Source organism: Molossus molossus, unplaced genomic scaffold (assembly GCF_014108415.1).
Source record: "Molossus molossus isolate mMolMol1 unplaced genomic scaffold, mMolMol1.p scaffold_m16_p_10, whole genome shotgun sequence".
Classification (NCBI taxonomy): domain Eukaryota; kingdom Metazoa; phylum Chordata; class Mammalia; order Chiroptera; family Molossidae; genus Molossus; species Molossus molossus.
The window spans coordinates 34,844,243-34,866,821 of record NW_023425345.1 but is presented as its reverse complement, the minus strand read 5'-3'; the positions used below and the strand labels follow the sequence as shown (position 1 = coordinate 34,866,821).

General features: G+C 42.8%; 1 protein-coding gene across 2 annotated transcripts in view; it reads left to right on the top strand.

Moving 5' to 3' along the window:
- Window positions 1-22,579, top strand: part of BCAT1 (branched chain amino acid transaminase 1) — a 92,195-nt gene that overhangs the window by 11,570 nt on the left and 58,046 nt on the right. Inside the window, exon 1 of one of the 2 annotated variants that reach the window (XM_036252133.1) lies at window positions 19,377-19,398. The exons of the other annotated variant lie outside the window; for it this stretch is intronic. The gene's annotated coding sequence lies outside the window, so the exon portion shown is untranslated. Of the gene's footprint in view, window positions 1-19,376; window positions 19,399-22,579 lie in introns of those variants that run through there. 2 annotated transcript variants of the gene reach the window in all.

Genomic DNA, 22,579 nt, shown 5'->3' with positions numbered 1-22,579 from the left:
AATCAACTTGCCTCTAGAGCCATTATCAAGAAAAACTGAGACCTGGTCAGGTAGCTCAGTTGGTTAGAGCAACATCCCCATACGCCAAGGTTTCGGGTTTGATCCTGATCAGGGCACATACAAGAACCAACCAATGAGTGCATAAATAAATGGAATAACAAATCCATGTTTCTCTCTCGCTAGCTCTTTCTCTCTCTAAAATCCAATCAATAAATTTTAAAAACAAATCTGAAATACTGGGCAGTTCATCACAGTTTAGTTTAGACTGTGGTATTTAATAGAACTAACTGAAAGGCTCTCTTGAGAAAGCAGGTTAAATATAATGTGAATACCAAACTTTACAGTAACTATTATATGAAGGGTGTATAAAATCTTCTTCAAACCTAATATTTATTATATATTGTAATACTGGCCAGCAAACAGTGACTGATTTGAGTTTCGTTTAATTATGTAGCTCTTACTGAGACTATCAAGCTTTGTACTAAGTAATAGGCAAATGAAAATAATTGAAGCATTATTCTTACTCTTGAGAAATAATTCTATTCAGGGAGAGAAATATATAAAAATCAAACAGTAAAGTATAACAAGGTTTATAATAAAATTCTGCACAAGGTGCATGAAAAAGATTAGTCAGAGAAATCAGGAAGGGCTTTACAGGGGGGTGACGTTTGAGCAGAGCAGAACCATGAAAGAAGGCCAGGTGAACGGGAAAGTAAAAGCATTTTAGGCACATACACGGTCCACTTTCACCCACACCCAGACTTCTAGACCTAGATTCAGTCTTTCATTCCCTTACCATAGACGATCATGAGGAAAAGCATGCCTGGCTTCCCCTATATACCATTGGTAGATACAGGGAGGCCTGAGTACCCAACATCCTCTAGGAAACAAAATTTTGGAACTCATAATATTGACAATTGGCAACTAGTGAAATTCATTATTTCATACTTTTATTTTATTTATTTATTTTTTTCATACTTTTATTTTTACAGTGCCTTCATCACCTTCTCTCTCTCTTAAATCCTCACCCAAGGATATTTTTCCATTGATTTTATGATAGAGAGGGAGGGAGGCAGAGAGAGACAGAGAGAAACATTGATGTGAGAGAGACACATTAATTGGATGCCTCCCGCATGCCTCTGACCTGGGTCAGAGATCGAACCTGCACCCGAGGAACATGCCCTTGACTGGGAATCGAGCCCCCAACTCTTTGGTCCATAGGCTGACGTCCTAACCTCTGAGCAAAACTAGCCAGGGCTGCTCTCTCTTGATGCTTTGCATTTTCTCTCTTGGTTCAGCCTTCACTAGAACCTGCCACCCAACTTTGTCCACAATACCCTTTATAACTCAGTAATAGCACACCCCTCTTCGCTTTCCCTAGATGTTTTCTGCTCCTCCTGCCCCAGCTGAGGTCATTTCCCTGCCATCCTATTGAATAGAGGTTGCTCATTGTCTCCATCCTCCTCCAGAGTTGGAGGGGGCTGGTCTCCTTCACCGCCCACTGCTGTCTCCACATCAGACTCCTGCAAAACCCCTCCTGCCACTCCTCCCATCGGTCTGTCCCACCCCTCTCTTCCTTGGAACTATTATTAAAAGACATTCTGGTCACCCTGCCCCCATTATCTACTGAAGGTTTTAGCTCTTGGCTTCTGATTCTCTCTTCCATCCCAAGTCCTGTTTTCCCATATCCTTTCAAGGTACATGGATTCCCATTCTCTCTGGCATATCAGTTCCTTTAATTTCTTGTCTCCATGAACTTGCTTCCAAACTTTTGAATCACTAAATTACACTAAGTTCCTTGGGCTATTTTTGGTCCAAGATCTATCTTACGTCTGTATAATTCTCCCATTTTATTTGCCACGTGCCCAGTTCAAGCCACTATCCTCACTTCACAGTTATATAGATCTCTACTTTTGTGAGCCCTGTTCCCCAGTCCTAATCTGCTCTTCATAGAGCAGAGTGATCACATCCACTGCTTACAGAACTCAACTATTTCTTGTTATGTTTTGAATAAAATCTGAAATCTCTACCATGCTCTGGAAGTTCCAGAGAGATCTGGTCCCTCTCACCTCTGCAGCCTCACTTTGTTGCTGCTGTCTTCACCTGTCCTCATCCCCCAGCTGTTGCTTCAGGGTCTTTGCACTTGCTGATCCCTCTGCCCAGAAGGTCCTCCTTCTCCTTCTCTAGCTGGCTCCTTATCACCTGGGCAGCCTCAGATTTAATGCTGCTGCCTCAGAGAGACCCCCATGACTCCATGATTCCCAGTCCTTTAGAGCGCTAATTACAATTTATAATTATTTATTGGTTTGATTATCTGTGTGGTTTTGGGATTGAAGTCTGACTCTCCCACTAGATTGTATGTTGAGGGCTGGGAACATATCTAGTTTATTACCTCTGTGCCGCTGCATCGAGCTCAATGCCTGGCCCATAGCGAGGTGGCCGGTGAATGTAGTAGGCTGGATGAACCCCCCCCAAAGGTGTCCATTTCCTAATCCCTAGAAATTGTTACTATAAAGGAGATTTTGCAGATGTGATTAAGTTATGGATCTTGAAATGGGGAGATTATCCTTCATTATCTGGGTAGGCCCAATATAATCCAAGGGTGATGACAAGAGGGAGCAGGATGATCAGAGAAGGTGTGACAATGGAAGCAGAGGACACAGAGAGAGACTGAAAGAGAGATGTGAGGATGCTATGCTGCTTGCTTTGAAACCAGAAGAAGGGGCCGCAAGCCGAGGAGTGCAGGTGGCTTCTAGAAGCTGGAAAAGGCAACAAAACAGTCTCACCCTAGAGTCTCCAGAAGGAAGGCAGCCCTGCTGACACCTTGACTTAGAACATCTGACTCTCAACTGTAAAATGATATGTTTCTATGCCTTTAACTCACAGAGTTTGCAGTAATTTGTTATAGCAACCAAAAGAGACTAATACCAATTTTGGGACCTGGAAATGGAGTGCTGCTGGAACAAATACCTAAAAAAGTGGATGTGGCTTTGCAATGGGCATTGGGCAGAGGAGGCAAGAATTTTAAGGTGCATGCCCTGGTCAGTTTTTCTCAGTGGTTAGAGCATCGGCCTGCGGACCAGAGAGTCTCGGGTTTGATTCCCGTCAAGAGCATGTACCTTGATTGTGGTTCAGGGTCCTGCAGGAGGCAACCAATCAATGTGTCTCTCTCACATCGATGATTTTCTCTCTCTCTCTCTCTCTTTCTCTCTCTCTCTCTCTCTTTCTCTCTTTCCCTCCCTCTCTTCCTCCCTCACACTCTATCTCAAGATAAATGGAAAAATATCCTTGGGTGAGGATTAAAAATAACAAAAGGTCTGGCCAGTGTAGCTCAGTGGTTGAGCATCAACCCATGCACCAAGAGGTCGCTGGTTTGATTTCAGATCAGGACACATGCCCAGGTTGTGGCCCCATCCCCAGTGGGGGGCATGCAGGAGGCTGCCAATCAATGTTCTTTCTCATCAATGTTTCTATCTCTCCCTCTCACTTCCTCTCTCTCTAAAATCCATAAAGGGGAAAAAAAATTTAAAAATAAAATAAAACAAATTTTATGGTGCATGATAGGTAAATCCTAGATTGCCTTAAACACAGTGTTGGTAAAAATATGAAAGTTAAAGGTGCTGCTGGTGAGGACTCAGGAAGTGAGAACATAGTAGAAAAAATGCATAGACCCTTACAGAGTATCTAGAGTCAGAAACTGTTAGTAGAAATGTGGGTGCTAAAAGCACTGTTGATAAAGGCACAGAGAGAATTGAGGAACATGTTTATGGAAGCCAGAGGAAAGGGGACCCTTACTCTGCAGTGGCAGGAAGCTTGGTGGAATTGTGTATGACGATTACATGGAAGGCAGAACTTGTAAGTGGTGAATATCTAGCTAACATTTCCAAGCAAAATACTGAAGGTGCATCCCGGTTTCTTTTTGCTAATTATAGTAAAATGCAAGATAAAATAGATAAATTGAGGGAAGAACTGTTAAGAGAAAAGGAACCAGGACTTGATTTAGGAATTTATCGGACTCTCTAGATTATAAAAGATGCTGAAGTTTGGGAATCGCCATTAGAAAAACTTGATCTGGCAAGAAAGCTAAGGTTAGGTTGCATAAGGCTGGAGGTAGGAGGCTGTTCTGGGATGCCAGGAAGGGATGCTGGTGCTCGGACCAGTGCGTTGGCAGGGGTGTGGAATCTATAAACAGATTCATGGCTCCCCTCCTGCAGAGGCCTCTTCCCATCTAAGCCTCCTCTGGAGTGCTGTGTCCTTGGGAACAGGTCATCTTTGTCTGCATGTATTCATTCTAGACTCCTCCTTGTGCTAAAGACCCAGTGAGGAGTGGTCTGTAGCTGTCTGCTCTTTCCAGCATCACTCCTTAATGGCTCTTCTGGTGTTCTTTAGGAAACTCACTGGATCCCCTTGGTCCATGGAAAAATCATCATTACACTCATTTTGCTTTGGGGACAGACCAGAGGGTGGGACCATCATGTGTTCCAGTCACTGAGTGCTAGACAAGTACTAATGCAGCAAAATGACCTGAAGCCTATAAAGACAGAAATAGTGTGGTTAAGAGATTGTAAAACCAGAAGAACCAGAGCGGCTGGTGCTGAAAGGTAGACAAAACTGAGACTTGTTAAATGGTACATCTAATAGCAAAGGAGGACAAATATTCACCCTCTTCTCATTTCCCTCAGGATGATGGCCTCAGATTACTGTAACGCATTTACTGAGCAAATATTTGAAGAGTACACCCCATGTAAACCTCAGCAACTGCTTAAGATCTCGCAGCTACAAGGATGAGGAGGTCACGTCTCTGTTCTCATGTCACTTGGCAAGGAAAGGCCATTTGGTTATTAGCACGAACCGGGGCCAGTCTGCAGGGTGTGAATCCCGGCTTTGCTGTCGAGTGACCTCCGGCAAGTTATTTCACATGCCTCAGTTTCCTTATTTGTAAATTATTAGTAATAATAATACATACCTCATAGGGATGCTGTGAGAATTGAATTGAATAAAATAATAAATGTAAAGAACAGTGCCTGGTCCAAATGAGTACTACATAAATACTAATATTGTCACAATTTACTTTTATATACAGTCATGTGCTGCGTAAGAACCTTTTGGTCACATTGGACTGACAGGATGTGTCAGTCAAGAACCCAGAAGCGTAGAGGGAAATCAGGTGTGTCGTAGGCTATCCCATCTAGGTTTTTGTAAGTGCACTCCGTGAGGTTCGCAGAACAACAGTCACGTATCGGTGTATTTCTCAGGATGTATCCCCATCGTTAACTGATGCGTAATTGTAGTAACAAAACATTTCAGTTAGTGATGCAACAGGAAGAAAATAAAATTAAAATGATATAAAATAAAATATGTTATAGTACTAATTCATACTGGCTGGTCAGTAAAAGCTTCACAAAGAAGGTAAAGTAAGACCTGAGTACCACCAAAGAAAACCAGACCCAAACCCCACGGGGTGATCTGGAGGTAGTGTTCCATGTACAAAGAAGCAGCAAATGAGTCTTCCAGGAGTGTAGTGAATAAAGGGGAAAATTACAGGAGTGGGCCACACCCTAAAATCTCCTTTAGATAATGCTAAGGAGTGTAGATTTCATTCCAAGTGCAGAGGATGTCCCTGGGGAGTTTGGTGAAGCAGATGGGACTATGTTTTTAAAAGTCACCGCAGAATCAAGTAGTACATAATGGTTACATTTTTTTTTCTTACATAGCATTTTGTTTTTCTTAGTTAATTATTGCATTATTTTCTTCCATTTGCTTATTTACTATATATTTATTGTGACTTCTTCCCAACTCTTTAGTAGCCTCTCAATTTGATTTTGCATAGGTCAAATGTGTCCACTTACCGGTTGGTTCCTTGTTTTTTTTCCTCCGCTTTTTTTTCTGTTGTTCTTGCTCCAATCTCTCCTGGTTTCTCTCTAGACCAGCTGCAGAATTGCCTTTGAAGACTTCTCCCTGCCACCCATTATTCTCTCTCTTCGTTAGGTCTCCAGATTTCGAAGCCTTCTGGCTTCCTCTTCCTTCGTTTACTTCCTCATTCATAAGGAGCATATCCTGCATTAGTGACCAAGTAAAGAGTGCATGAGCTGTATTTTGATCCCTTGCATGCCCAAAACACTTTTGTTCTACTATCACACTAGGTTGATATTTGATTGTGAGTAGCCTTCGAGGTAAGAAATACTCTTTCATCAGAATTGTAAAGGCATTACCTTGTTTTTTAGTTTCCTGTGAGTCACTAAGGAGAAGTCCCAGAGCATTCTTGCTTTAGATCCTTCTCACATGCAACCTGTTTTCTGTTCGTTTTTGACACATTCGGGATCTCTCTTTATTTCAAATGTTTGGAAACTTGATGGTAACATGAGTCCTTATTTATGCTAAGAAGTTTTCTGGTTGTATATCTTTGATCATTTTTTCACCTTTTGCTTCCTGTTGTTTTTTGTTTGTTTGTTTGTTTTGTTTTTTGTTTTCTTAAACTCCTGTTAGCTTGATGTTAGACCTCCTTGACTGATGTTATAATTTTTTAAAAAGTTCTCTTCTTGTGTTCAATTTTCTGGGTGGGGATACCAGTGGTGTTGGCAGTAAAACCGGACCTCAGTTCTTCAGTTTGGCAAAGAAAGAATTCAGAGCCAAGAACAAAAATCGTAAGAGGAAGTTTATTTAGAAAGTTACAGAGGTAGTAGGAGGGAGCCAGCTGGGCTGCGTAGGCTCAGGAAATAAGTTATAGAAGCAAAAGAAGGGCCCGAGGAGCTTAGGGGAGAGGCAAGGGTAGCCCACCTGAGGGGAAGAAAGGTGGAAGGGAAAGGCTGCGGAGGGGGCGGAGCTGTGCCGGGTCCTTCCTCTGGAGGGATTTACAGCCTGGGAGTTTAGGGGAGGTCTTATGGGGGGATCTCAACAGAATAGTCATCAGAGATTTATTCCCCTGACTTCATTGGTATGGTTGGCACAAACGGCACTAATAGGATTTCTGTTATCTCCCTGAGTAGGCGATTTAAGCTCTTTATCCTCTGGTTGGGGAGAAGTGTAAACCATTTATTCCTAAGTGTCCTTGGTTCGTTCGGGAAGATGGGATTTTGCGATTTACTAGATGGCTGTAGACTGCTTGGCCACTATTTGTCTCAGTTTCCCTATTCCCCTTGGCCAGGCTGACCAGCCTGTCTCAGGGGGAAGATTTTACCAGTTATATTCCAGCCTTTCTCTCTAATTTAAAATGTTAGCCATCATATTTCTAAGAGCTTTAAAAATAATACTGTTCTTTTTTTCATGGATGAAGTATCTTTCCTATATTTCTGAACAAATTAATTATAATCAAAACCTATATTTCTGAGGAAAGTAATTATAATTAAAACTGTCGTCTTCTTCTTCTTCTTCTTCCTCTCCTCCTCCTCCTCCTTCTCCATCTCCTTCTTCTTCTTTCTTCTTCTTCTTCTTTTTGGTATTGCCCTCCTCCATACCTCTTTCATGTTTCTGTTTCTTTTTGGGGGTGGTGCATTTGTATAGGAGGCTTTCCCTGCATATCTGGTGACTTGTATAGATATACATAGATCTATATACATTTCCATTTTCAGTTTACATTTAGTATTATTTTGTATTAGTTTCAGGTGTACAGCATACTGGTCAGACAATCATGTACTTTACAAAGTGACCCCCTGATGTGTCCAGTACCCACCTGGCACCATACATAGTCATCACAATATTACTATGTTCGGTGGGAAGCTGAATGGGCCCAAGTGAGTGACCCCACTCCCACCCCAGGCATTTCTAGCCAATAGCATTGCTTTTGATAGACTGAGACCAGCACAGAACACCCCCTCAGTCTATCCTGTGCAGAAAAGAGTCAACCAAGCACAACGTGGGCAGCTAGACTTGAAGAGGTCTGCTTGCAGGGCTGGCCCTTGGTTGGTGTCTGGGAATTGGGATTTCTAGAGGGTTCCCACAATTCCCTGGAAAGAGCGGCAGCTCGCTGTACTTAAACTATGTGCACAAACAATATGATTTCTGTTGAACATCTGCTTTTGTTCTGCGAGTCTGAAATGTTGGTGTGTGCTAGGTAGAGGGCGCCTGCATGACCAGCCCCCAATGGGAACCTTAGCACGGAGTCTGTAACGAGCTTCCAGGGTAGACAACATTTCACACGGGTTGTAACTTGTTGGTGGAGGAATGAAGTGCGTCCCGTGTGATTGCAGAGAGAGGACTCCAGGAAGTTTGTATCTGGTTTCCTCTGCATTTCATCCCATGTGACTTTTCCCTCTGCTGATTTGCCTTGTGCCAAATAGATCGCAGCTATGAGCACTGCGGCCAATTTTCTCTTGTGTAAGATGGGGCTTGTGATAATAATATCTGCCTTGTATGTGGTGTGATGAGTATGAAATGTGTGTGGAATGAAGGACCTGAAGTAGGATGCATCTGTCAGAGGGTGGTGGTTCTTCTGTTCATAGAAAGAACATCCTGTGCTTGTGCGTGCAAGCTCATGTCCTTGTGTCAGAGTGACACTGACACATCCGCTCAGGTAGCTTACCTCTCACATCTTGGATGACTCATTTGATAAAAACAGGCTCACATGCCAGCTTACGAAGATCCCTGGTTCTTTCACAAAAGTGCATGTGTATCTGTGTGTGTATACTAAGTTCATCACTTAACAAACGCGAAATAATTTGGGAGGGTGTTTTTTTGTTTTATGCTTAAAATTTACATGTTGAATCCTAACCTCTAAATGTGATGGTGGGAAGAGGTGGGGCCTTTGGAAGGTGACTAATCCCTCAGGAGTAGGTTTAGTGCCTCATAAAAGGCTCGCTCCAGAGAGATCCTTGGCGGACACAGAGTCTGCAGCCCAAAAGAGGGCCCTCGCTTAGCCATGCTGGCCCCACGACGCAGCCTGCACACTGTAAGAAATGTTTGCTGCCTACATGGTGCCCAGCCTGTTGTGTTACAGCAGCCTGAATGCACTGAGACAGTTTCCCTTTCCTTTTCTCCATACTTTTCTTTGCTGTGCACCTGGACCCTGCAGAGTAAGTACTCATGGCTTCTACCGGTTGACAATTACAGAAGTGAGGAAGGGGCAGGGAGCCGATTCAGAGAAGGAAACCTTGCCATTTATCAAGTTGTGATCAATGAAAGCTGTTAAAATAAAGTGCACCAAGGATACATCATATGCCTTTGCTCCTTCCACAACTATCCTGTTTACAAAGTTTGTTCTTTGGCTGCCTTGAGGTGGAGGAAATGTTGCTGAATGTCTAATTAAATAGTGCAGAGATCTCCAAGGCGTGTGATATCTTCTGTGATCAGGAGATCAAACTACTGAGAACACATACCAACTGGTATGGGACATGCCTGAACACCCCAAGCACCGCACTGCATGAAAGCTGACTTACAAGAAGAGGACAAATCCTACTCGTTCAAGGCAGGTTCCAAGGCCATGTTGGCTCTTGGCTCTGTGGTCCAGATTTAGAACAGTCTCGTGGAAAGAGTCATCCATCCTTGGACCATTAATGCTTACACATTTAAGACATGGTGAGGGAAGAACGGGGCTTTAGAGTGAAAATTCTGTCTGTCATTGCATCAGTGATCATCTGTAGACTGCAGAATTGTTTTGTGGTCAAGTCACATGTTGAATCCTAACCCCAAATGTGATGGTATGAGGAAGTGGGGCCTTTGGGAGGTGACTAATCCCTCAGGAGTAGAATTAGTGCCTCATAAGAGAGGCCTAGAGAGATCCCTTGTCCCTTCCACCACTGAGGACACCACAAGAAGTCTGCAACCCCAAAGACAGCCCTTCATTGTTGGCTCATTTTTCTGGGTTGGACCCCAGAACGCTGGCATGCACTCCCTCCCCCACCGCCTCATGCTTCGACCCATTCTGGACATTGTCGGGAGAATATCACATCGACTGTCTTGAATCAGGTACTTGAGAAAAGTCTTTCATTGCCCATAGAATAAATTATTGGCATACAAGTTCTTCAATGATCCTCCTACTGCCTCCCTAAATTATTCCTCATTTATCTTCTTTATTTCCCCAACTTCTTATTTCTAAACTCACTCACTATTACCTCTGTCTTCTTTGAGGAGTTATATGATGATGAATTGCAATTTAGACCTATCATCAAATATTTTGTTTGATCAGAACTAATTAATGACCAAGTAGGGTTTCATCCTGATAATTTGAAGTAGCTGGAGTCACTTTGGCATAAAACATAGAAACATAAAACACACATGCCACACATATGCTCACAATTTCATTTTATTTATTTAGTTTTTTTGAAAATTTTTTTTCTTTATTGATTTTAGAGAGAAAGGAAGTAAGAGGGAGAGAGAGATAGAAACATCGATGAGAGAGAACATCGATTGGCCGCCTTCTGCATGCCCCCGACTGGGGATCAGGCCCACAACCTGGGCATGTGTCCTGACCGGGAATCGAACTGGTGCATGGGTTGATGCTTAACCATTTTAAAACCATCTTTTTCTATAGCAGAAGATGGGCTGGTAGGGAGAAACGTAGTTCTTTACTATTGAACCTATTTTTGTATAATAGATGATTGCATTATTGTCAAGTTACAAGATCTATTTTTGTAATTTTGTAAACTAAGTACACTCATAGTACAAAACGAATGCACTATTTAAAAGCCATCTGTGGCAAAACATTTGCATATTAGAAACCTGTGACACAGCTGTTCTGTAAATTAAGACTGTTATATTGCCACCATCATTAGTGAGAAAGAGCCTCCAAACCAAAATTTTAAAAGTAGAGAAATTCATTAACCAGACTCTTTGGGGAAGCGAGTTCTGACTCACTTGCGGACTGCCCCAAATCCAAACAGTGAAGAACCCCACTGGGAGACACCTTTTCTGTGCGTTGCCCCAGTAGTCTGAGGAAAGGCTATAAAGCTGGTGAACCTCCCAGTTCACCGATAGAAGTGCTGGCCATGTGGGGTGAGCAGATTCCCAAGAGGATCTGTGGAGCATCTAATGTCAAACTCCTGCCCCTCAGCCAGGCAGCAGGGTTCTAGGGAAGCCATAGCGCAAGGTTTGGTTTATAGAGAGGTGAGTATCTGTGCATCCTTTCTTCTCTGTAAAATCACAAATAATTTAAATTTCGCAGATGCCAGATTTTCTCAAAAAAAAAACCAAAAACAATAAAAAAACCCTTTAGATTTAATATAAATCTTCACTGTAATAATTAGAACTAACATAGATTAAGAGCTGACTGGGTACGAGCACAGGCTTCCTGTGAATGATCTCACTGAGTACTCATAAAAGCTCTATTATTAATAGCATTTCACAAATAAAGGGATTGAGGCACAGAGAGGTTGAGTAACTAGACCAAGCTTGCAAAGCTATTGAGTCTGACTAAGTCACTCCGGAAGCTGTATGCTTCGCTGCTGCATTGTAGGGTCTGCCTGTAAGCTTGATAGCCTTATGTTAGAGCAAAGAGACAACTGTGACATATTCCATTCAGTAGTTTGTACAATAACTTACTTTTTTTTTTTTTACCTCTATTGGGAAGGTAGCTGAGGCTCAGAGACATGTAAGGCTTAGAGACATGGGGAGATTTGCCCAAGGCCCTATATCTACTAGATAAGGGGTCTAGTGCTTGCAACAAAATTGTAATGAAATCAGAACTCACAGCTTGATAAGATTTAGGAAAAATTCCAAGGGGCATTTATTTCAGTATCTATGCAGAAATGTGTGGAAGTTAGAGAAAACAGGCAAATTATCTTGTGTATAGATAAAGCCATTTTTAGTAAGGTTCTTTATTCTGTTTTAGATTTCCAGTGCTTAGTAGTAAGGCAAATGTGAACCTGAAAATTGTCAGGCAAATTTAATAAATTGATTGATGTGTAAACCCACCATGTTTTTGTTTAAATTAAAATTTGAGTGCCCTGGCTGGTGTGGTTCTGTTGGTTGAGCATCGTCTCATGCCCCAAAAGGTCACTGGTTCGATATATTTATGACACAGAGATGGGACAAATGGCCACACTGAAAATCTATTTTTGATTCTTTTATTCCCTAACACAGTGAGTTTATATAGGTATCTATTTTCTGCTCGCTTGCTCTCTTATGTATGTATGTATGTGTATGTGTGTAAAACTTATCAGCTCACCTATTAATTTTTATTATTTTTTTAAATGTTTTTATTGATTTTTAGAGAGAGAGAAAGGGAGAGGGGAAAGAGAAAAATATCAATGTGAGAGAGAAACATCCCCCAGCATCTCCTGCACACACCCTACTGAGGATTGAGCCTGCAACCCCAGCATGTACCATGACTGGAAATCGAACCAGCGACCTTTTGGTGCATGGGACAATGCTCAACCAACAGAGCCACACCAGCCAGGAAAATCAATTTTTAATTTAAACAAAAAACATGGTGGGTTATACATCAATCAATTTATTAAAAAACATTTTGAGGTTCACATTTGCCTGACTACTGAGCACTGGAAATTCAAAAGAGAATGAAGTTACTGCCCATCCAGGAGGGGACTGACTGGCATATCAACTGGCCGGGCAGCCCTCAAGTGTCATGATCGGTCCAGTAAATGGCAGGTTAAACCAGTGCCTGCAGCCTACAGAGCTCTTACAGCAAAGCCGTCCGAAGCCGCGCCCAGGCCCGGCGAGCGTGAGGAAGCCAGTGCGCTTCCAGGTTCCCAGCCTTTCTCGAAGTCTTTCCCAGGCCCTGCCTGCCGGAGGGAGCCTCTTCCCCGCACTCCTTTCCACCTCCCTCTCACAGCACCCACCTCTCCTGCTCTACAGAAGAAAAGTTCTTCTTGCATTCATTTTAAATTGTCCAGCAAGACGCAAAGCCACCAGGGCTAAAGAAACGGTCAGATTATTGTATCAGTCAAACCTCTTCTGATCAAGCCACCACAAACCCGTTAGCAGGCTTCATGGCTTTGCACTCCCGCTGGTGTGGGATACAGCGCTAGACATGGGAAGTTTGGGTGTGCGAGGGGGTACTCTCCATGCGGACTATGCTAAGACGGAGGCAGCAGAAGCAAGGATGCATCGTGTTTACAGACCTAGCCTTGTTCCATCCCCGTGGCTCGCATGTGAGTCATCCGAGCTGGTGAGCACTGGTGAGGGCAGGCCCTTACTTCATCCAGGGGGCAGATATATGGTATGACTCCGTGCCTTATTGCTCCATATTAATCTTCGAGTGTTCGAGGTTTCTGAATGACACACGGTGAATGACACACATTTGAGGTATGCCCTTGGCCCCTTCAGCACGAGAAAGCTTGACGGACTCTCATTCCATCTGTGTCTCTGTTGCGTACTTGGAATGATCTCAGAGAGAAGGCGGTGATAAGTGCCCTTTTTGCTTCTGATAGGGCGAAAGGGACATATCTGAGAGAAGCTGGTATTTTATATTTTGCACAGATATAGCACTCACAGGAAGAACATTTTCATTAATTTTTCCCAAAAGATTACAGCATTCCAAAATATCTCATTTTCCTTTGGTGCATTTCATTTGCTTATTGTCATCAACTACTTCTCATTTTCCCATTTTACTATGTGCGTATTAAAATTAGGTTTTCTGAGTGGGAGTATGCTGTGGATTCTACTGTACACAATATCCTCAAAGTTAATTAACCTGCACTCTTACGGCAGAGCAGCTACTTATGTTCTGGTTTGAAACAATTTGTTCTCCAAAGCACTCCAGGATACAATACCCTGAATTTAAAAAAAAACAAGCCTCATTTAATTAGGATTAATTTCTCCCTCTCGGAAGTTGATATGTGATTCTACTTGTGTAAAAAGCAGAACCATAAGCAGAATTGTTTTCAAACACGAAATAAAATTTCTAATCTTCCTATCTAGAAAGTTTGGTTGCCTGTTTCTCTGTCCACCTGTCACTCCTTGCACAGGTAAGGGTGTCCTCTGTGTACAAAGGAAATGAAGAGTGCAAATGAGGACAGGGGATGGTCAGGGAGGGAGAGAGAAAGCAAGAGAAAACTCTGATAGCTCCAGAGCATGTAGAGCCCCGCAGACTGAGCCTGGTCGTCTCAAAGCAGCGTGTGTGCACCTGGGGTGTGCACCCGAGACCCCTGGGGTGTCAGAGGCACTGGTTTTATATATATAAATGTTTTATCCAACACGTAAGAAAAAATTAAATTGTGCTTATATTGAACTCACATGGATTGACTTGAGCAGTCTCTGGGCAGCCTTCATGCTCACCCAATCGTAGCAGGTTGTGATTGTGATTATGAGAGCATGGCTAAGGAGATTGACAGATTATGCCAGCCAGGGTTAACTGATAATCCTTGCGAAAGGCACAACTGGCTTTAAAAGAATTCTGCAAACAAAACAAACGCAAGAAATTAACAGCATGAAACCAGACTGAAGAAAATGTTAGTAATATAAAAACCAGAAAACAATAAAAACAAGACAGAGCTAACATTTTCCCATTTCTTATTATAAGTTCTCCGTTATCCATATGCAGAGGTACAAATATCAATGATTTAGTCAGAACTGACTGACACTGGACCACAAGATTTTGGTATCATCAATAAGATTGTTTAAAAGGTATTTATATCCACTATCATTAGTGATTACTCGGTCCGTGTGTATAGTGGACCTTTAGCCAAGGACGGTACAAGAAAACAATCATAATTAGGAAGCTATTTTGAAATGCTAATTATTTCATGTTTATCTCATCATTTTTATTCCTATTTTTGTGTATGACTTATGTATTCAGTTATTTTCATAAATACTTAAATAAATACGTTAGGCTTGCATGCTGTTCGGGTTAACACTGCTGTATAACCAGTTGGCTAGATTGTCTGGACTCAACTGGGTAGTTTTAGTCTGGGGTCTGCCACGTGGTTTCAGTCACCTGAAGGCTTACCTGGACTGAGTGTTCAAGACAGACAATTCACATGGTTGGCAGTTGATGCTGAATGTTGGCTGGGGGTTTATCTGGGATTGTTGATTAGTGAGGCAGCCTACAGATGGCCTCTCCATGGGACTTGGGCTTCTGACAGCTGGTGGGTGGATTCCAAATGGGAAAGTCCCAAGAGCCTTCGAGAGGAAGAAAGCAAAAGCTGCCAGGCCAGTTAAAGTGTACGTCTAGACTTGGTACAGCATCACCTACATGTCTGCCATATTCGACCAGTCAAAGAGTCACAGGGCCCACTTAGATTCAAAAGGGTGGGGAAAATAAACTCCACCTCATGATGGGGTTGAGCAGAAGAGCATATGCAATAAAAGATAAGGTTGGGTGCAGTTATCTTTGGAAAATGCACTCTGATCTTTGGAAAATACAATATACTACACATGCTCAAATTTTTATTGATGGGTGCAGAATCATAAAATTTGGAGCCATTGGAATTGTAGGCAGGATTACCAACCTTGTGGGCAAACTGACTTGACCTACAGCTGTTTGATCTTGGGAAATTTACTTGACCTCTCTAAAAATTTATAAAATAGAACCTGTGGCGTGTGGTTGAGGTGGTGGAGGGGGCTTGCTTGAGTATTGATACGAAATGTGTACCCAAAGTGCCCAGAATGTCATAACTGGCCGAACCACCGGCAGATATTCTTCTGCTTTTCAGTTGGACAGTGACTAGTTTAGAAAAAGTTTTATTTTTTGGTACATGTCCCTAGCAGGAATCAAACCCAGGACTCTCCGGTCCACAGGCCGATGCTCCAACTGCTGAGCCAGGGCTAGAAAAGGATTTTTAAAGTGAACACTTGGGCCTGGCCAGTGTCGCTCAATTTGTTGGGCGTTGTCCTGTGCATGGAAAGGTTGCTAGCTTGATCCCAAGTAGGGGGCATGAAGGAGGCAGCTAATCAATGTTTCACTCTCTCTTTTCCTGTCCCTTCCTCTCTCTCTAAAAATCAATAAAAATATATATTTAAAAATTTTTTTTCTTATTGATTTTAGAGAGAGAGGAAGGGAGAGGGAGAGAGAGAGAGAAACATCGATGAAAGAGAACACTGATTGGCCGCCTCCTGCATGCCCCCCACTGGGGATTTGGCCCACAACCTGGGCATGTGCTCTGATGGGAAATCAAACCGGCGACCTCTTGGTTCATGGGTCAACACTCAACCACTGAGCCACACCCGCTGGGCAATAAAAATATTTTTCAAAAATTAAAGTGAACACTTGGATGACAGCATGGGGGATGTATCAGACAGGGAGGAGGTGGAGGGTGAAGAAGAGAGCCGGGGGCCACCTGGGAAACCACCTCCAGGAGACAGGAGCAGCTGTGGAGAGAAGTGGGTGCAAAGAAACATGCAGGCGGAAATCTAGTGTGACTTGGGGACTTACCGAATGGAGTGAAAAAGGAAATGGAAAAATCTAGAGCCATGTTTCTGTGATCAATCTTTTGTAGACTATAAATAAACAAACAAACAAACAAACAAACAAACAAACAGGTTCTTTTATTAAGAACCTGTTCCCATGTCATCATAACATCTTAATGGAAAGTTGTGTGACTGGTGTCTTCATAAGACAAGGGAAACGCGACACAAAAGGGGGCAACTGTGAGCTCCCTTCAGAGACTGAAATGCTGCAGCTACCAAGCAAGGGGCATCTGGGTTACCAGGAACCTAAAGAGGCAAAAGAGGGATCCTCCCTGCAGGCTTCAGAGGGAGCGTGGCCCTGCGCACATTTAGGCCAGAACTGCAAGGTGATACCTTTCTGTGGTCTTAAGCAGCCCAGTGTATGGTTCTTTGTTACAGTGGCCCTAGGAAACTATATACATACTACAAAGGATTGCTCATTTTACGAAGCCAGAGATTTTCAACCCATGTGCTGCAAGAATTTTTAAAACGTGGGCCCTGGCCAGTCTTGCTCAGCGGTTAGAGCGTCGGCCTGCGGTCCGGAGAGACCCGGGTTCGGTTCCCACTGAGGGCATGTACTTTGGCTGCAGTTTGTACCCGGCCCTGGTTGGTTGTGCGGGTGGCAGCCACTCTGTGTGTCCCTTTCACGTCGATGTTCCTCTCTCTCCCTCCCACTCGCCCTGAACAAAAAATGGAAAAATGTCCTCGAGTGAGGATTAAAAAAATAATAATAAAAAATAAATAAATGCCCTGGCCAGTTTGGCTCAGCGGTTAGAGCGTCGGCCTGCGGTCCAGAGAGACCCGGGTTCGGTTCCCGCTAAGGGCACGTAATTCGGTTGCAGTTTGTCCCCAGCCCTGGTTGGTCGTGCAGGTGGCAGCCACTCGATGTGTCCCTTCACGTCGATGTTTCTCTCTCTCTCTCCCCCTTCCTCTCTCTCCCTCCCACTCTATCTGTACAAAAAATGGAGAAATATCCTCGGGTGAGGATTAAATGAATAAATAAATAAATAAATAAATAAATAAAACTTGGCAATACCTGACTATTTAGTCAAGGTCACTCTTTTTCCTTAGACTGTCAAATACAAATATGCCGATAGCCTACACAACAATGAATCAAAATTATACCTTTTTTTTGGTCAGATTGGCAAAAAAATACATTTTTTTTTGGTGTGTCGCAGAGTTTTAGTAATTAGTTTATGTGTGCCATGAGATGAAAAAGGTTGAAAATCACTGTACTAAGCCCAACTGGGAATTCTTTTGTCACAATGTCTTTATGGCTCACCTTTCGGAAGGCTGAGACGGGTCCTCCGGGCAGTGTGCGCTGTGCCCACGCTCTTGGTCTTCCCAAGGCCTGGCAGAGAGCTTGTAATAATAGGTGCGCAGTTTGTTTTATGAGCCAACTGAGCCCACCCTTTTTTATATAAACTTGTCATTTTTCAAAGCAAACCCTGGACATTCCAGATGTATATTTTTAACGTTTTTCCTCATCTAATATTGTTCTGATCATTAATCTACCCTAATCCAAGGGCTACATATAAGTGAAAAACAATTGTGATTTCTTTAAAAAATGAAAATATAATAATAGCTGACATTTATGGAGCAATCAAAAGCTGCTAAGTACTGCTGACTGCTTTGTGCATGTCTTTGTGTTGAATCTCACCTTACTACTTACTCTGATTTTAAATGTAGGACTCAAGGAAGGTTAGTAATTTGCCAAAAGTCATAGAAATGGTAAGTTATAGAGGCAGGATCACAACCCTCAACTGCGACCAAACATATGACGATGCCCAGACCTGCACTAGGAGCAAAGACTCCTGTGGCTATTTATTATTAAAAATATTTTATTTTCGTTATTGATTTTAGAGAGAGAGGAAGGGAGAGGGAAAGATAGAAACATCAATGAGAGAGAACATCAATTGGCCGCCTCCTGCACGCCCCCCACTAAGGATTGGGCCCACAATCTGGGCATGTGACCTGACTGGGAATCAAGCTGGCGACCTCTTGGTGCATGGGTCAATGCTCAACCACTGAGCCACACTGGCCGGGCTCATGTGGCTATTTAGATTTAAATGCAAATTAATTAAAATTAAGCAATAGTGCCCTGGTCAGTTTGGCTCAGCAGTGGAGCATCAGCCCTCGGACCAATGAGTCCCAGGTTCGATTCCAGCCAAGGGCATATACCTCAGTTACAGTTCATCCCTGGCCCTGGGCAGGTTATGTGGGAGGCAACCAGTCGATGTTTCTCTCTCTCCCTATCTCTTACTTTCTCTCTACCTGAAGATAAATAGAAAAATATCCTCGGTTGAGGATTTAAAAAAATAATAATAAAATAAAATGAAATTAAGCAAAAGTAAAAATTCAGTTTTTAAGTCACACAACATTTTAAGTGCTTAGTGGTTACAGGTGGCCTCGTGGTCACCAATGCAAGTATAAGACATTTCCATCATGGCAGAAAGTTCTGTTGGAGAGCACTGGTCCACCCCTTCATGGTCTTAATACATTGAAAGCCCCTTTTATGGCTGGAAAAGGGAAGGGAAGGGGTAGCAGGAGGAACAGAATGGAGGATAAGGAAGGAAAAGATTTAGATGGAGGGAGAACAGTTGGAGACATAAGCCTGTATCAAGGGGGCGAGTAGGCTCTGAGCACATTTTTAGTCTGTTGTGTTGTAGTCTTTGGTAGTTAAAATTTCAAAGTATATTTAATGTGTATTTTATAGAAATTACAGAGTTGCAATTCATAAGACACTCAAGTCTCCAGTGTGTGCCTCGCATTGGGTAAGGGGGTGGGGGACTGCTTGGTGAAAATAGACACCATTTCCCACCCATCATAAAAATTAGAGCAACTTTCATCCAATAATCAGAATAAAGTTTGACAATTATTTTGAAGCAGAGAGAATTTTATGGCGATAAGTAACAGGGACCCGCTGTGGCCTAGATGGAGTTCTGCGATGTCTCCCCGAGGAAGTGCCATCACAAGCCGAGAAAGGACAAGAGAGCCAGGATGTGGCAGGGCAGTGTGTCGAGCAGGTGGCCGGCTACGAGAAGGCTGATGTCAAAAAGAAGGACCAAAATAAGTTAAATGTGTGGCTGAAGAGAGTAGCGAAGGTGAGCTGGAGACCCAGGGGTAAGGAACCAGAACTTGGGATGGGTAAAGGAGGGTGTGAAAATGTTTTGTCTTAAGGGTGAGGTAAAGCCTTGGAGATTTTTCTTTCTTTTTAAAAAAAATTATTATTATTATTTTTATCCTCACCCAAGGACTTTTTTGCATTTATCTTCAGATAGAGCAGAAGAGAGAGAGGGAGTAAGGGAGAGAGGAACATCAGTGTAAGAGAGACACATCAACTGGCTACCATCTACATGACCCCAACTGGGGCTGGGGACAAACTGCAACTGAGGTACGTGCCCTTAGTGGAAACCAAACCCAGGACTCTCTGGTCCACGGGCTGTCACTCTAACCGCTGAACCAAACTGGCCAGGGCTACCCTTGAAGGTTTTCCAGCCAAGAAAGAGATATGTTCACTTTCCATCTTGACATGATTTCTCTGGTCTCCAGGCTAAGAATAGCTTAAAAAGAAGCAAGGCTGGAGGGCAGAGAGGCTACTTGGAAGCTATTTGGTACGAGGATAGCAGTAATATGGCTGGAGAAATGGTGACTGTCGGGCCATTTGGAGCTAGAATGTATTACTTGGTGATCATGTGCTTGTGTTTAAAGGTGCCCCTTATGTTTCTAGCCAGGGCAACTGCAACCCATAGACCACAGGCTAAACCCACTTCATCTCATTTCTGCAAACACAGCCATGCCCCTGCTTCTATGTATTGTCTAGGGCTGCTTTTGTGATCTAGAAACAGAATTGAATAGTTGCCTCAGAGACCACCAGGTCCTCAATGCCTGAAATGTTTAGTATTTGGCTTTTTAAGAAATGTTTGTCAACTGGGGTAGATAATCATTACCTACATTTACTGAGGGAGTAAGACTCACCGGAGGAGGTGTTAAGTGATTTACATATGTCACATATGTTATGATCATCTGTCCCAATTGGCAAACACGGAGCGTTGCTATTGTCCCATTTTACAGGTGAGAAAACTGAGACACAGATAAGACATTCTCATTCACACCCATAGCTTCAGCTTCTACCTACAGCTTTAGCGCCTCTTCAAATGTTTACCTCTAATCCAGACCTCTCATTTGAACTGACAGTCTCAAAGACACCTCAAAACTCAGTGTGCCCCCAGTCAGACTCCTGCTCATCCCCTCATTATTTTAGTGTTCCGTTTTTCTCAGTGAATACTGCCAACCAGTAGAGCAAGCCAGAACCCAAGGAGCCCTCCTTGGTACCTCTCTCTCCCATATTCCTTCTCACATCCATTCTATCTAAAGATTTCTGAAATCTGACTGCTGCTCTGCATCTGTATCACCTACCTCCTATCAAGTCCATCCTATTAGTAGGATGATCTCATATGGATTTTGTACTAGCTTCCTCATAAACCCATTTCTCTTCATCCCGGTCCCCCTCCAACCTCCAAACTGCAACCAGAGTGCATTTCAACCCTGTCAACCTCCCACCCCCATTTCCCACCTAATCCTAACTTTTCAATGGTTTTTCTTTTTTAGGGTATAGACTGACAATCTTCAGAAGAGAGGGTGGTGGGGGGAGGGAAGAGATAGATAAACCACAGAACTTATATGCATATACGCATAACCGATGGACATGGACAACAAAGCTGGGTACGGGGTGCGGGGGGATGGGGAGGAGAGTGTCAATGGGGAAAAAAGGAGAAATATCTGTAACAAAAAGAAATTAATAAAAAATTTTAAAAATATTATTTTTCAATTACAGTTGACATACAATAAGTTTCAGGTGTACAACACAGTGATTAGACATTTATATACCTTACAAAGTGATCCCCCTGATAAGTCTTGCACCTGCCTGACACCATACATAGTTATTAACACTTTTATTGACTATATTCCCTAAACTGTACTTCATGTCCCTGTTACTAATTTTTTAATTGGCAATTTGTATTTTTAATCTCTTTTTTAATTCATCCTCCCAACCCTCCTCCCCTCTGGAGACCATGAATTTGTTCTCTGTATCTATGAGTTTGTTCTTCAATGTTTTTCCTTGTTTTTAGCATTCCATGGGCCCTTTTATTGTATTTTTACATTGTTTCATTGCTTTTGAGTAATTTTACACATAACTGATGAAAACATGAAATAACTCTTGTGGCAGACAGGCAATTCTGAAGTTTAATTAACTTCTTTCCTCTTCTATGGAAGAAGCCAGTTTTATTTAAAAATAATTTTTAAAAATTCTTTATTGATTTTAGAGAGAGAGGAAGAGAGAGATAGAAACATCAATGATCCCTGGCCAGTTTGGCTCAGTGTTTGAGCATCGGCCTGCGGACCAGAGAGTCCCAGGTTCGGTTCCTACTAGGGGCACGTACCACCACCAAAAAAAAAAAACATCAATGAGAGAGAACATCGACTGGCCGCCTCCTGCATGCCCCCTGCTGGGGATTTGGCCTACAACCTGGGCATGTTCTCTGACCTGAAATCGAACTGGCGACCTCTTGGTGCATGGGTCAACGCTCAATCACTGAGCCATACTGGCCGGACAAGAAGCCAGTTTTAATTCCATTAGCAACTACGGTGGTGGGAGCAAAACAGAAAAAGACAAAAAACAAACAAAAAACAAGAGAAAAAACTCATGGACACAAACAACAGTGTGGTGATTGCCAGGGGGTTGGAGGGAGGAGAGGATGATAGATGGGGGTGGGGAGAAATGGAGGAGGATATAGGGCGGGGGGGAAAAAGAATAAAAAGTTCATTTTAATAAAATTGACTCAGAAATGCATCTGTTCTTTGAATCGGTTTTAACATCTGCCTGGTAATAACTTCTCTAAATGCACTTTAAAACAACTCTATAATACACATTCATTTTTAAAATTTAATTTATTGGGGTGACATTGGTCAAGAAAATCATACAAGTTTTAAGGGTACAACTCAGTAAAACATCATCTACATTCTGCATTGTGGGCTCCCCACCCAAAATCAGGTCTCATATGACAGTCATGTTTTTAGCTCTTTTGGGGGAACCTTATCCTTTAACTCTGTCTATAAGGCTCTACATAACCGGCCCTTTTCCCACCGTCCCAGGCTCATGCTGGGCTGAACACCCTTTGCTTGTCTCTACCCTAGAGCCGGCTGCCTTTTGGGCCCCTGGAACCACCATGTCGCTTCCCTCCTCAGAAATGTCCTTTCTGCCTGGAACTCATTGTCATTCTGGACGTTCTTCACCTCTTCT